This window comes from Saimiri boliviensis, chromosome 14 (assembly GCF_048565385.1).
Source record: "Saimiri boliviensis isolate mSaiBol1 chromosome 14, mSaiBol1.pri, whole genome shotgun sequence".
In the NCBI taxonomy this organism is placed as follows: Eukaryota; Metazoa; Chordata; class Mammalia; order Primates; family Cebidae; genus Saimiri; species Saimiri boliviensis.
In genome coordinates this window covers 47,329,981-47,342,214 of record NC_133462.1, presented here as the reverse complement: position 1 = coordinate 47,342,214, position 12,234 = coordinate 47,329,981, and the positions used below count along the sequence as shown (strand labels likewise).

Genomic DNA, 12,234 nt, shown 5'->3' with positions numbered 1-12,234 from the left:
CACATGATACAGTACTGCAGAGCCTTTTTAAATTCTCTACCATATACGGTTTAGCTTATGATCTTCATTATGACTTATTTTACATCTAAATGTATGAGCTAATCTGTAGATACACATATAGAAAATGAAATGTTATTCAAGTTTGCATAAGCTCTAGAATCTTTTCCAGTTCATCTCTCTGATAGCTGGTGACAACATCCCAGCTGCCAAGTCATCTGTTTCCTTAAAACACTGGGTGCTCAATTCACATCAGTACTCCTAATCAAATCACATTCCTTCTGTTTATGGGAGACAAGACCCTAAATAGGACAAAGGGAAAGAACTGCCTATTAGGATAAAATCAAGGCAAATCTAGAAAGAGATGTGATTTATCTCAAAGACATTCTCCTCGATGGACATCCCAATTACCCTGATTTGACCATTACACATTGTTACCCACATATTGAAATACCACAGGTATCCTATAAATACATACAAATACTAAATGTCAATTAAAAAATGTTTTTCACTGATCTGATGCTTTTGTACAAAAAATAATAAAAAATAAAAATCTAAAAATTAAAAATAAAAAACTTCTCCTTTCAGGGCAACCACTACTAATCTAAATGGATAATTTCCCCAAACACATTCAAATAATGTTCAAGACAGAACAAGCTTCCTAAAGAAAGACAATCTCAGTTTGGGAAAAATAACCTGGAATTAGTTCACTAAAACTCTCATTCTGAACTACATCACTTCCTTATTCCTTCAGTATCAGTGTTTGCCTGTCTCTACGATTCAGGCAATTTCTGCATTTGTTCAGAAAAGCACAGACACACTGTTCTTAGGCTGCAAAAAGGGAAATCATTGAAGAAAACACATAGATCATAATTGAAATTTTGGGTGGCACTAACTGAAACAGTATTTGCTTTAGTCACTTAACCATGAGCTGCATTAAATTATGTGTAGGCCATTTTAGTTTGTTTCCGGAATTGAAGCAAGAGGCCTGAATCAATTAAGAGGTGGTTCTGCTTCAGAGTCAACCTACCCAGCTACGATTTCAAATCCCCAAGCATCCTTCTCTTACACAAACAGTAATATCAAAAGGGTTAAAAAGAGGTCTGTGGGCCGGGCGCGGTGGCTCAAGCTTGTAATCCCAGCACTTTGGGAGGCCGAGGCGGGTGGATCACGAGGTCGAGAGATCAAGACTATCCTGGTCAACATGGTGAAACCCCGTCTCTACTAAAAATACAAAAAATTAGCTGGGCATGGTGGCACGTGCCTGTAATCCCAGCTACTCAGGAGGCTGAGGCAGGAGAATTGCCTGAACCCAGGAGGCAGAGGTTGCGGTGAGCCGAGATCGCGCCATTGCACTCCAGCCTGGGTAACAAGAGCGAAACTCCGTCTCAAAAAAAAAAAAAAAAAAAAAAAAAAAAAAAAAAAAGAGGTCTGTGTTCATGCAGACCCCTCTGTGCATTCCATTAGGGCCCTTCCTTTCATGTCTGTCTACAAGGATATCACCCTGGCCTGCACATATGTATCAGCAACACCAGACACTCAAAACAAGCAAATCTACTCTCCTGGGAAAGAGACGAATGCCTTTCAAAAAGCAAACAGAGTTAACTAAGTATCTAATTCTGTGTGAGGGTATTTACTAAATACAATAGTGTTAACACCAGACAACTAGTCTACTCTTTTGATCTTCAACCTAAAAGCAAGAGGACACAGCCAATAGCTTGTGTGGCCACTTAACAAGTAGCAATAGGCCAGTCCTGAGTTCCTTCACACCTTATTCACAACTACAAAACACTTACCATGGTTTATTCTAATTACATGTTTATAATCATCAAAAGCAGGAAGAACCATCCTATTTCATCCTCAACACCCAACACAATGCCTGACACATACTAAGGACTTAATGTTATACATTTGTTTGTTCTGTCTGAGAATCCATTTAGTGGGGAGAACTATCTATAAAAGGCTGTAAGCAAATCCACTGAGTATTTTGAAAAGTCCAGTGTCATGATGAATAGTTTAAGAGCACTCATCACTCCTAAAAACCTCCTTCATGTGGATAAAAGAATAGGACCCTTCACAGGGTGCAGTAGCTCATGCCTGTAATCCCAGCAGTTTGGGAGGCAGAGGCAGGCGGATCACCTGAGGTCAGGAGTTTGAAACCAGCCTAGCCAACATAGCGAAACCCTGTCTCTACTAAAAATACAAAAAATTAACTGCACATGGTTGTGGGCGCCTGTAATTCCAGCTACTCTGGAGGTTGAGGCAGGAGAATCGCTTGAATCCGGGAGGTGGAAGTTGTAGTGAGCTGAGATCACATCACTGCACTTCAGCCTGGGCAACAAAGCAAGACTCTGATTCTAAAAAAAAAAAAAAAAAAAAAAAAAAAAAAAGGACCCTTCCATTCATCTTGCAGAATTTAACTACCGTAGTCTCAGCTTGAGCAGTGAAAAGTCCAGCCAGACTGTCTTCATCCTCATCTATATACACTTCTCAGCTTTCTTCTATTCCCAGTCCTCCCCAGATTTTCATGTAAGTGTCTACACGTTAATTCATACTGACAATCTTTAAATTCCTATAATAAAAATAGTTTCATCACAAAAGACCAACAAACCTGAATAACCTTTGTTACTGCTACTAGCAGGAGAATGGATAATAGAGAAGAAAACCAACTAAATCACTTTTCAGGACCAGAGGCAAGGCCCCTGCACCTCTGAGACAAAGTGTCAACTACAGCATAGCCAATGAAACAGGCTGCATCAGCCAAAGCACAGCAGACACACCCCATTATTCATCTGACCCAAATAATCACCTCCCCCGTCCATCTCCCCTACAAAAGTTCACTGTAAATAAACTTGCTACTGTCAAAACAACCAAAGATCAGTGCAATGGGAATGGAGGCTGAAGCTGAGCCCAGTACTCTGTTAGAAGTCTATATGCAAACATCACTGTTTTCCAACATGTCACTATCCAAGCCCTTTGCTTCTCCCACTAAATCTTTAGCTTCTTCATCCATCTGACATCTCTACCAGACTTGAATAAGGGCATGGAGAGAAATGAAGTTGAAAGCAGATGGTTTTACTCCTGGATTCTCAGCACACTGCTCAGTGATGTGGAGTGCACTATGGAAGTGGGAACAGCACGAGAAAGAACAGGCTTTGCCACTCTGAATAGCTCTGTGACCTTAGCGATCCACTAGACCTTTCTAAGCCTTGAAATGCTCATCGGTAAACGGAGGGGGGTGGACTTGGATTAGATCATCTTTAACATGCTTTCCAGTTCTAAAATGCCAGGTTTTAACTGCTGAAAGAACAATGATGTGAGGGGGATGGGTGGTTGGTCTGGTTGTTTTTAGTTTATTTTAAATTATATGTGAATTTAATTATGCGCTCGTCCCCTGGACCACTATAACTGCAGATCAAAAAGTAGACGGAACTAGCCTGCAGCTCTGAGGACCTACAGTGCTGTCTTCGCAGTTCTCTAAAGAGATTTAAAAGCTGTAGAATGACAGTAGGAGGGAGGAAGAAAACCTGTTTCAGAGCTGAAGCAGCTGCCTCACTGACAGTTAAAGGACTTCCAAGTTAATCGAGTTTTCTTTTGTAATTAATACAACAGCATCTGCATACGGGCTGCCAGAAGGTAACAGCATGGCTTCTCAGCTGACGCACATTAACCCTGCCAACTCTGGCTGAAGGAAAATTCACATCAAATTGTCTTAAGTGCAAACCAAGGCTTTTGCTGCTGTTGTTCTTGGTGGTGGTTCTCAAATACACATTGTGATTTTTGATTACTTCTGAACAAAAGTTTCAAGCTAGGTGGAAGAGAAGAACAACTAAAGCAGCAACCCATTTTGGTTTTTGTTTTAGGTAACATCTGTCGAGCCCTTTCTATGTATTGATCACTTTATTTGCCTCGTCTCATTTAATGCTCATAATTCTACCAGACAAGGACTATTACTAACTCCATTTAAAAATGAAGAAATGCAGGCCAGGCGCAGTGGCTCATGCCTGTAATCCCAGCACTTTGGGAGGCCAAGGCTGGCGTATCACCTGAGGTCAGGAGTTCAAAAATCACCCTGGCCAACATGGTGAAACCCCCTCTCTTAAAAAAAAAAAAAAAAAAAAAAAAAAAAATGAGGAAATGGACCAGGCATGGTGGCTCAAGCCTATAATCCCAGCACTTTGAAAGGCCGACATGGGTGGATGGCTTGAGCTCAGAAGTGCAAGACCAGCCTGGGCAACAAAGGAAGCAACCCCCACCACACCTTCGTTTCTACTAAAAATTTTTTTTAAATCAGCTAGGCATGGTGGTGTGCTGCTCAGGAGGCTGAGGTGTTAAGATTGCTCGAGGCTGGGGAGATCGAGGCTGCAGTCATCTGTGATAACACTACTGTGTGTTTCTCCTGGGCAACAGAGTGAGACTCTGCCTCAAAATAATAATAATAATAAAGATGAGGAAATGGATGCTGAGAAAAAGCGAACCAGGCTGGGTGCAGTGGCTCACACCTGTAATCTCAACACTTTGGGAGGCCAAGGCGGGTGAATCGCTTGAAGTCAGGAGTTCCAGACCAGCCTGGCCAACACGGTGAAACCCCATCTCTACTAAAAATACAGAAACTAGCCAGTGTGGTAGCTGGCACCTGTAATCCCAGCTACTCAGGAGGCTGAGGCAGGACAATTTCTTGAACCTGGGAGGCAGAGGTTATAGTGAGCTGAGATGGCACCACCACACTCCAGCCTGAGTGAAGAGTGAAACTTCGTCTCAAAAAGAAACAAAAAACCAGCCCAGATTTCTCCATTTTCTCTGAGCAGTGAACCGCAGGGTAACCCCTGGTTACTAGGGACTGCACCTAGGCTGCTGGGGACTGGTAGACAATGCCCCTACACCACATTGTTTTCCAATATGGGGTTAAATGCAATTCAGTAACTGTAGGACCTCAATGTAAAGCAGACTGATATAATTCCTATGAAAGTTGTCCCAAACCATGAGGAATAAAGCATGTGGAGAAAACCACAGCATTACCACTGGCTGGCACTTACTTTTGAAAACTGTTACTCTACCTGAGATCTCTAGAGTCTCTTTGCTAAAAGAAACAGTAGGCTCTTTTCAGTGAAATTCTTTTTTTTTTTTCTTGAGACGGAGTCTCACTCTGTCACCCAGGCTGGATTGTAATGGTGTGATGTCAGCTCATGCAACGTCCCCCTCCCAGTTTCAAGCAATTCTCCTGCCTCAGCCTCCTGAGTATTTGGGATTACAGGTGTGTGCCACCATACCTGGCTAATTTTTGTTTGTTTGTTTGTTTTGAGACAGAGTCTTGCTCTGTCTCCCAGGCTAGAGTAGTGGTGTGATCTCAGCTCACTGCAACCCCCCCGCTCCTGGGTTCAAGTGGTTCTCTGGCCTCAACCTTCCAAGTAGCTGGAATTATAGGCTTGTGCCACCACACCCAGCTGATTTCTGTATTTTTAGTAGAGGTGGAGTTTCACCATGTTGGCCAGGCTGGTCTTGAACTCCTGACCTCAGGTGATCCACCCACTTCCACCTCCCAAAGTGCTGAGACTACTGGTGTGAGCCACCACACCGGCCTAGAGTGCAGTGGCATGATCTCAGGTCATGGCAACCTCCACTTCCCAGGTTCAAGTGATTCTCGTGCCTCAGCCTCCCAAGTAGCTACAACTACAGGTTCGTGCCACTAATTTTTTTTTTTTGTGGAGATGGGGTTTCACCATGTTAGTCAGGCTGGTCTTGAACTCCTGACCTCAGGTGATCCACCCACCTTGGCCTCTCAAAGTGCTGGGATTACAGGTGTGAGCCACTATGTCTGGCCAAAAATATCATTTCTAACATTGAACTTCATGCTTTTATGGGAAGTCAACTTAAGTCCCCTCTGAAAGCAAATGAAAAACAAAGGATTTTTAGTTAACTGAGGCAACCAGTGACACAAATATGAATTTCTACAAATAGGTAGTGATGTTTTATTTCTTACTATCTGTACCAGAAGTAGAGAAAAGAACAAATCCTAAATTGAGAAAGTAATCTTATATAGTCTTTCTACTATAGTCAATTCTACCACAAGCTTTTATGTACTGAGATACAAAAATTCCAGGGGCTGAGAGAAAAAAATCAGTCAAGAAATATTCATTTATCCTTCCCAAACAAGATCTCTAACCTTCAGCTAAATATGAAAGATTGACTTTTTTTATTTCAAAAAAAAAAAAAAATAGGAGGTACCCTCACATTTAAGGAAAACAGATGCTTAGGTAGTCTGGCTTTCAGAATCTTCAGGACCAAGTAGTACAAGGTATTTCATTTGAAGGGGATGGTTATTGAAGATTAGAGACTGAAATGCACTCCAGTAGCCAAAGCTCTTGCTGGAATTGGAAAAGTTAAGTTGGCAGAAGTGTCTCTAAAGTTATTCTATGTTAGGGCCATGTTAAGATCTCTCACAGATTTTAAAAAGCAAATAGTATCGGCAACTGGGGAGAGGAGACCGGCTCCCTAGGGGCTGATACCCCCTGGGAGCCATGTGAAATGGCAACGCGCTCTGCAGCATGCTCAACAAGCTCCTGAGTGAAACGGCTCCTGAGACTGGTCACGCTACAGAGGAAACTGCAGCTGGCAGTTGAGGCTTTAATGTATGGGATGCAGAGATCAAGTAGTTCCTTGAAGGAAGCCAACCCCATGCTTCACAGAGGGCTTAGTTTCTGGCACTTGAAAGGCAACGTAAAACAGTTTATAAGCATTGAGAATGATCCAAAGGCGAGAATATGTCAAAAGGACACAAGAACCAGCTTGAAAGGAAACTTACTTACCAAAGTGGGGACAATTTAAGCATAAAAATAAAAAGTGATAGGAAAATATTATAATCCATTGAAAAATTCACAAGTCTACACTCAGATAAATAAACAAGAGAAAAGGAAAGCTCTTCTTTACAGTAGACTATAACTAATACCTATAGAAGGAATTATAGATATGAAAATAACCGTTGGGCTGGACACGATTGCTCATGGTGTAATCCTAGCACTTTGGGAGGCTGAGGCAGGAGGATCGCTTGAGCCTAGGAGTTCAAGACCAGCCTAGGCAACATAGTGAGACCCCCATCTCTACAAAAAATTTAAAAATTAGCTAGGCATGGTGGCATGTGCCTGTAGTTCTAGATACCACGGAGGCTGAGGCAGGAGGATCGCTTGAGTCCAGGAGATTAAGGCTGCAGTGAGCTATGATCACACCACTGCATTCCATCCAGCCTGGGTAACAAAGCAAGACCTTGCCTGTAAAAAGAAAACAACAAGAGCAGCAAAAAACCCACCACTGAGACAGATGGGAGTTGTCAGTGAATGCTAGGTCTATTGGAAGGAGTTTTTTTGAAAAACAGGGTATCAATGAAATATAAGAAAACCTCTCCACAAAATAATCAATTGTAAAGAAAAAAGGGTTTTTTGTTTGTTTGTTTGTTTGTTTGTTTGAAACAGAGTTTTATTCTTGTTGCCCAGGCTGGAGTGCAATGGCATGATTTCAGCTTACTACAACCTCCCCCTCCTGGGTTCAAGCAATTCTCCTGCCTCAGCCTCCCAAGTAGCTGGTATTACAAGTGCAAGCCACCATGCCTGGCTAATTTTGTTTTGTTTTAAAGACAGAGTTTCACTCTTGTGCTCAGGCTGGCATGCAATGGTGCAATCTTGGCTCACTACAACCTCTGCCTCCTGTGTTCAAGCAATTCTCCTGCCTCAGCCTCCTAAGTAGCTGGGATTACAGGTACGCACCTCCACGCCTGGCTAATTTTGTATTTTTTTTTTTAAGTAGAGATGGGGTTTCTCCATTTTGGTCAGGCTGGTCTCAAGCGCCCGACCTCAGGTAATCCAACTGCTTCTGCCTCCCAAAGTGCGGGAATTACAGGCGTGAGCCACTGCGCCCGGCCTTTTTTTGAATTTTTCATAGAGACAGGATTTCACCATGTTGGCCAGGCTGGTCTCAAACTCCTAAACTCAGGTGATCCATCTGCCTTGGCCTCCCAAAGTGCTAGGATTACAGGCATCAGCCACAGTGCCCAGCCCTAAAAATAGTGAATTTAAGGTAAAGAAAACATCTCCAGGGATGGGCTGACATCATATGCCTTGCAATTAAAACAAACAAACAAACAAAAGAAAAAAAAAACAGGAAAAGGAGACATTGTTGGGACAGTTGGCAAAACTGAAACAGGGTCTGTGGACTGGATGGTAGTACTAAATCCATGTTAATTTCTTGATTTGGCGAGCTGTATGGTGATCATAGAACCAAATCCTTGTTTGGGAGGAATGCATACTGGAGTGTTTAGACTAGATAAGACAACCTATTTGCATTCGGCTCTCAAAAGGTTCAGAAAAAGACTATACCTAATATATATCAGGAAGGGGAGAGACTGGGTGTTGGAACAAATGCATTAAAATGTTAACAGCTAGGAAATTTGCATGAAGCAGGTATGAGAACTCTTTTATTATTCTCACAACACTTGGGAAAAAGAAATACAGCAATAATGGGAGTTGAATAATAACAGTTTCTTCACTGTCTCTGCTTTCGCCCTGCACATTACCTTCTATCTCATCAGTCTTCCTGTGATGTTTACTGTTGCCTGTTCGGAGACTGGGGAGTTCAAGGCACTGATCTAAGTAAGTAGTTTACGATCAGACTTAGAATCCAAATCCTCAAGTCTAATGGTACAGACCAACATGATGCTGTACTATAATACACTCTGATGAAAGTTACCTACAACCAGCCGGGTGCGGTGGCTCACGCCTGTAATCCCAGCACTTTGGGAGGCCGAGGTGGGCGGATCATGAGGTCAGGAGATCAAGACCATCCTGACCAACATGGTGAAACCCGTCTACTGAAAATACAAAAAGTAGCCGTGTGTGGTGGTGCACGCCTGTAGTCCCTGCTACTCAGGAGGCTCAGGCAGGAGAACAGCTTGAACCCGGGAAGCGGAAGTTGGAGTGAGCCGAGATCGCACCACTGCACTCCAGCCTGGGCGACAGAGGGAGACTTCATCTCAAAAAAAAAAAAGAAAGAAAGTTACCTATAAGTATCAGGTTCATTAAACAAGAAACCACCAGAGGAAGTTTGACTTTGCACTGCCTGTAGTGTCCCCTTATGTTTACTTAGTGGTAAAGATTCTATCGCCATCATACACTGACTACTTTTACCTATACCAACAAACCACTTTTCCAACTTCTCCAATTCTCTCCATGGGACAGACACAGAAGAGCATGTCAGTTGTTCAATCAGGAGAAAGTGAAAGGTTTCCTCAGTGGGGTTCTTATATACTAAAAAATAAGGATTTTTTTTTTTTTTTTTTTTTTTTTTGAGACTGGGTCTTGCTCTATCACCCAAGCTGGAGTGGAGTGGCGTGATCTCGGATGACTGCAACCTCTGCCCCCTGAGTTAAAGAGATCCTCCTGCCTCAGCCTCACGAGTAGCTGGGATTAGAGGCGCCCACCACCACACCTGGATAATTTTCTTATTTCTTAGTAGAGATGGGGTTTCACCATGTTGGCTGGGCTGGTCTCGAACTCCTGAGCTCAAGTGATCCACCCACCTCAGCCTCCCAAAGTGCTAGGATTATACAAGTGACCCACCACGCCCAGCCAAAAATGACTTTTCTTCTACTAGCTATATTACCCCACATTCCTCCTTGCACCTAGATATCGCCATAATATTAAACGCTAAGGCTACAGTTTATCATATGGAATATTCCTAAAAAGTAAACATAATACTGGTTCACTCACCATCCCTCTCATTTGAACAGAAAGAGCTTTTATACAAACTAATCTTGTAACCTAGCTGTATTTGTGATAGGGCCTTAGTCTTTCCTCTGACAAGTTTGACTTGATTTAAAAAAAAAAAAATCCTGGGACATTTTCTCCACATTAAGTAGACTGGAAAAGACAAAAAAGATCTAACCTGAAACCTGTCTGGCATACATAAGGTACTAAAGCTCTTAATCTGATGAACTAAAGTTAGACACTTTGGGAATAAAAGTACTTTTTAAAAAGAAGTGAATTTTTTTAAAAAAAAATCAAAGGCTTTTATAAATATATAACCTAGACATAATTCTTTGGGACAATTCTGTTGTATCACTAGTTAGACAAGTGAAAAGCAAAACAATCCTCAAGGCCTACTTCCCATCTTCCTGCCCAGAGCACACCACCCCAGGGAACGGAAGCAAGTTATAATAAAGCCCAACTCCAAAGAAAGTGGTGGTCAAAAGGTTCCCACAGCCACGTGGCACACAGCTGGGGAAAATATCCAAACTGTTCACACTGCCAAGAGAAGAAAACAGAAAAACGCATGTGACGGCCACTTCAACCAGAAGCCCGCAGGGGATACTGGTGAGTCTCCATGCTCCGATCAACTTTACTTCTGAGAGTTTTGGTTTGGACTTTGGAAGAACATTATGCATAAAGGAACTTTCTCGGAGAGTCTCATTTACAGCTCAAAGAAAGGAGATACAAATCTTAAACACTGTTACATCTGTTCTCCTCTGGTCACGTAAGTGTCAAGTTCCAGGATCCACAAGATCACCAAACTCACCATTTGGTAAAGAACAGAACCAACCTTCAAGCCTGGGAATGGCCTATACTGAGAGTAGACATCCTTACAGGGCACTCCAGTCAGACCTTGGAGAGGTAAAATAGAAAAATTCCACCCCCACATGGACTCACCCTCTGTAGTCTTGTTATGAATGACACTACTCAGATTCCCTGCACCAAGCAGGAAGCAAACCCTGTCATCCCTAAAGGCCATTTTCCTGTAAGAAGGAGCAAATTAACCTTATATCTTACAATCATAACCAAAAAAACCACATCCACCCACACCTTGTGCTCATACTGGCTTCTCTGTGAGTAACTTTCTAAAGACAGAAATAAAAGAAGCTCTAACGGTAAATCTTCATAAATGCATTCTGCATTTGAACCATATAAACAAGATGATGTAATTTTTCCATCAAAGAGAAAATAGGCTGATTTTCCTCTACTGTCAGAAAATGGGCAGAACATTTCAATTCTTATTCTTTCTTTTTTGGAGTCTCCCTCTGTCACCAGGCTGGAGTGCAGTGAGGTGATCTTAGCTCACCGCAACCTCCGCCTCAGGGTTCAAGCGATTCTCCTGCCTCAGCCTCCCGAGTAGCTGGGACTATAGGCCACTATGCCCAGTTAATTTTTGTATTTTTAGTAGAGATGAGGTTTCACCACATTGGCCAGGATGGTCTCGATCTCTTGACCTCATGATCTGCCCGCCTCCACCTCCCAAAATGCTGGGATTATAGGTGTGAGCCATGCGCCCAGTCTATTTTTTTTTTTTTTTTTAATGAGACAGAGTCTGTCTCTGTCACCCAGGTTTGAGTGCAATGGCACAATCGCAGCTCACTGCAACCTCCGCCTCCTAGGTTCAGATCCTCCTGCCTCAGCCTCCCGAGTAGCTGGGATTACAGGCACCCACCACCACAACCAGATAATTTTTTTTTTTGACACGGAGTTTCACTCTTGTTACCCAGGCTGGAGTGCAATGGCGCGATCTCGGCTCACCGCAACCTCCGCCTCCTGGGTTCAGGCAATTCTCCTGCCTCAGCCTCCTGAGTACCTGGGATTACAGGCATGCACCACCATGCCCAGCTAATTTTTTTTGTATTTTTAGTAGAGACGGGGTTTCACCATGTTAACCAGGATGGTCTCGATCTCTTGACCTCGTGATCCAACCGCCTCGGCCTCCCAAAGTGCTGGGATTACAGGCATGAGCCACCGCGCCCAGCAGACAATTTTTAAAAATTTTTAGTAGAGATGGGGTTTCACCATGTTGGCCAGGTTGGTCTTGAACTCCTGACATCAGGTGATCCGCCTGCCTTGGCCTCCCAAAATGCTGGGATTACAGGTATGAGCCACTGCGCCCGACCTCAACTCCTATTCTTATCAATGCCATTTAATCTTAAAGTTCATTTTAACTTCCCATATGCCCTACACTTCTACCCACTCAGAGACAACTAATAGTTAAGTAGAGAACCAATCTGTAAAAAGTCCTCTCGGGGGACATGATGAAACACTAATCCTTCTGTCCTTCATAACATCAATTTGGAATTAATAATCTCAGTTAGTTGGACAGAGTGTTCACCAATGTGTGTCCTGTGCCTAGCACAGAGTCAGGCATTAAATAAAGATTTGCTGAGTGAATGAATATTGAGAATTTACTTCCCATATCATGGTGGAGCTCAGGTCT

General features: G+C 42.8%; 1 protein-coding gene across 4 annotated transcripts in view; it reads right to left on the bottom strand.

Annotated features, from left to right (window-relative positions):
- The window catches only part of DSTYK (dual serine/threonine and tyrosine protein kinase), a 68,904-nt gene that overhangs the window by 45,468 nt on the left and 11,202 nt on the right, over positions 1–12,234 (bottom strand). The gene's annotated exons all lie outside the window — the stretch shown is intronic.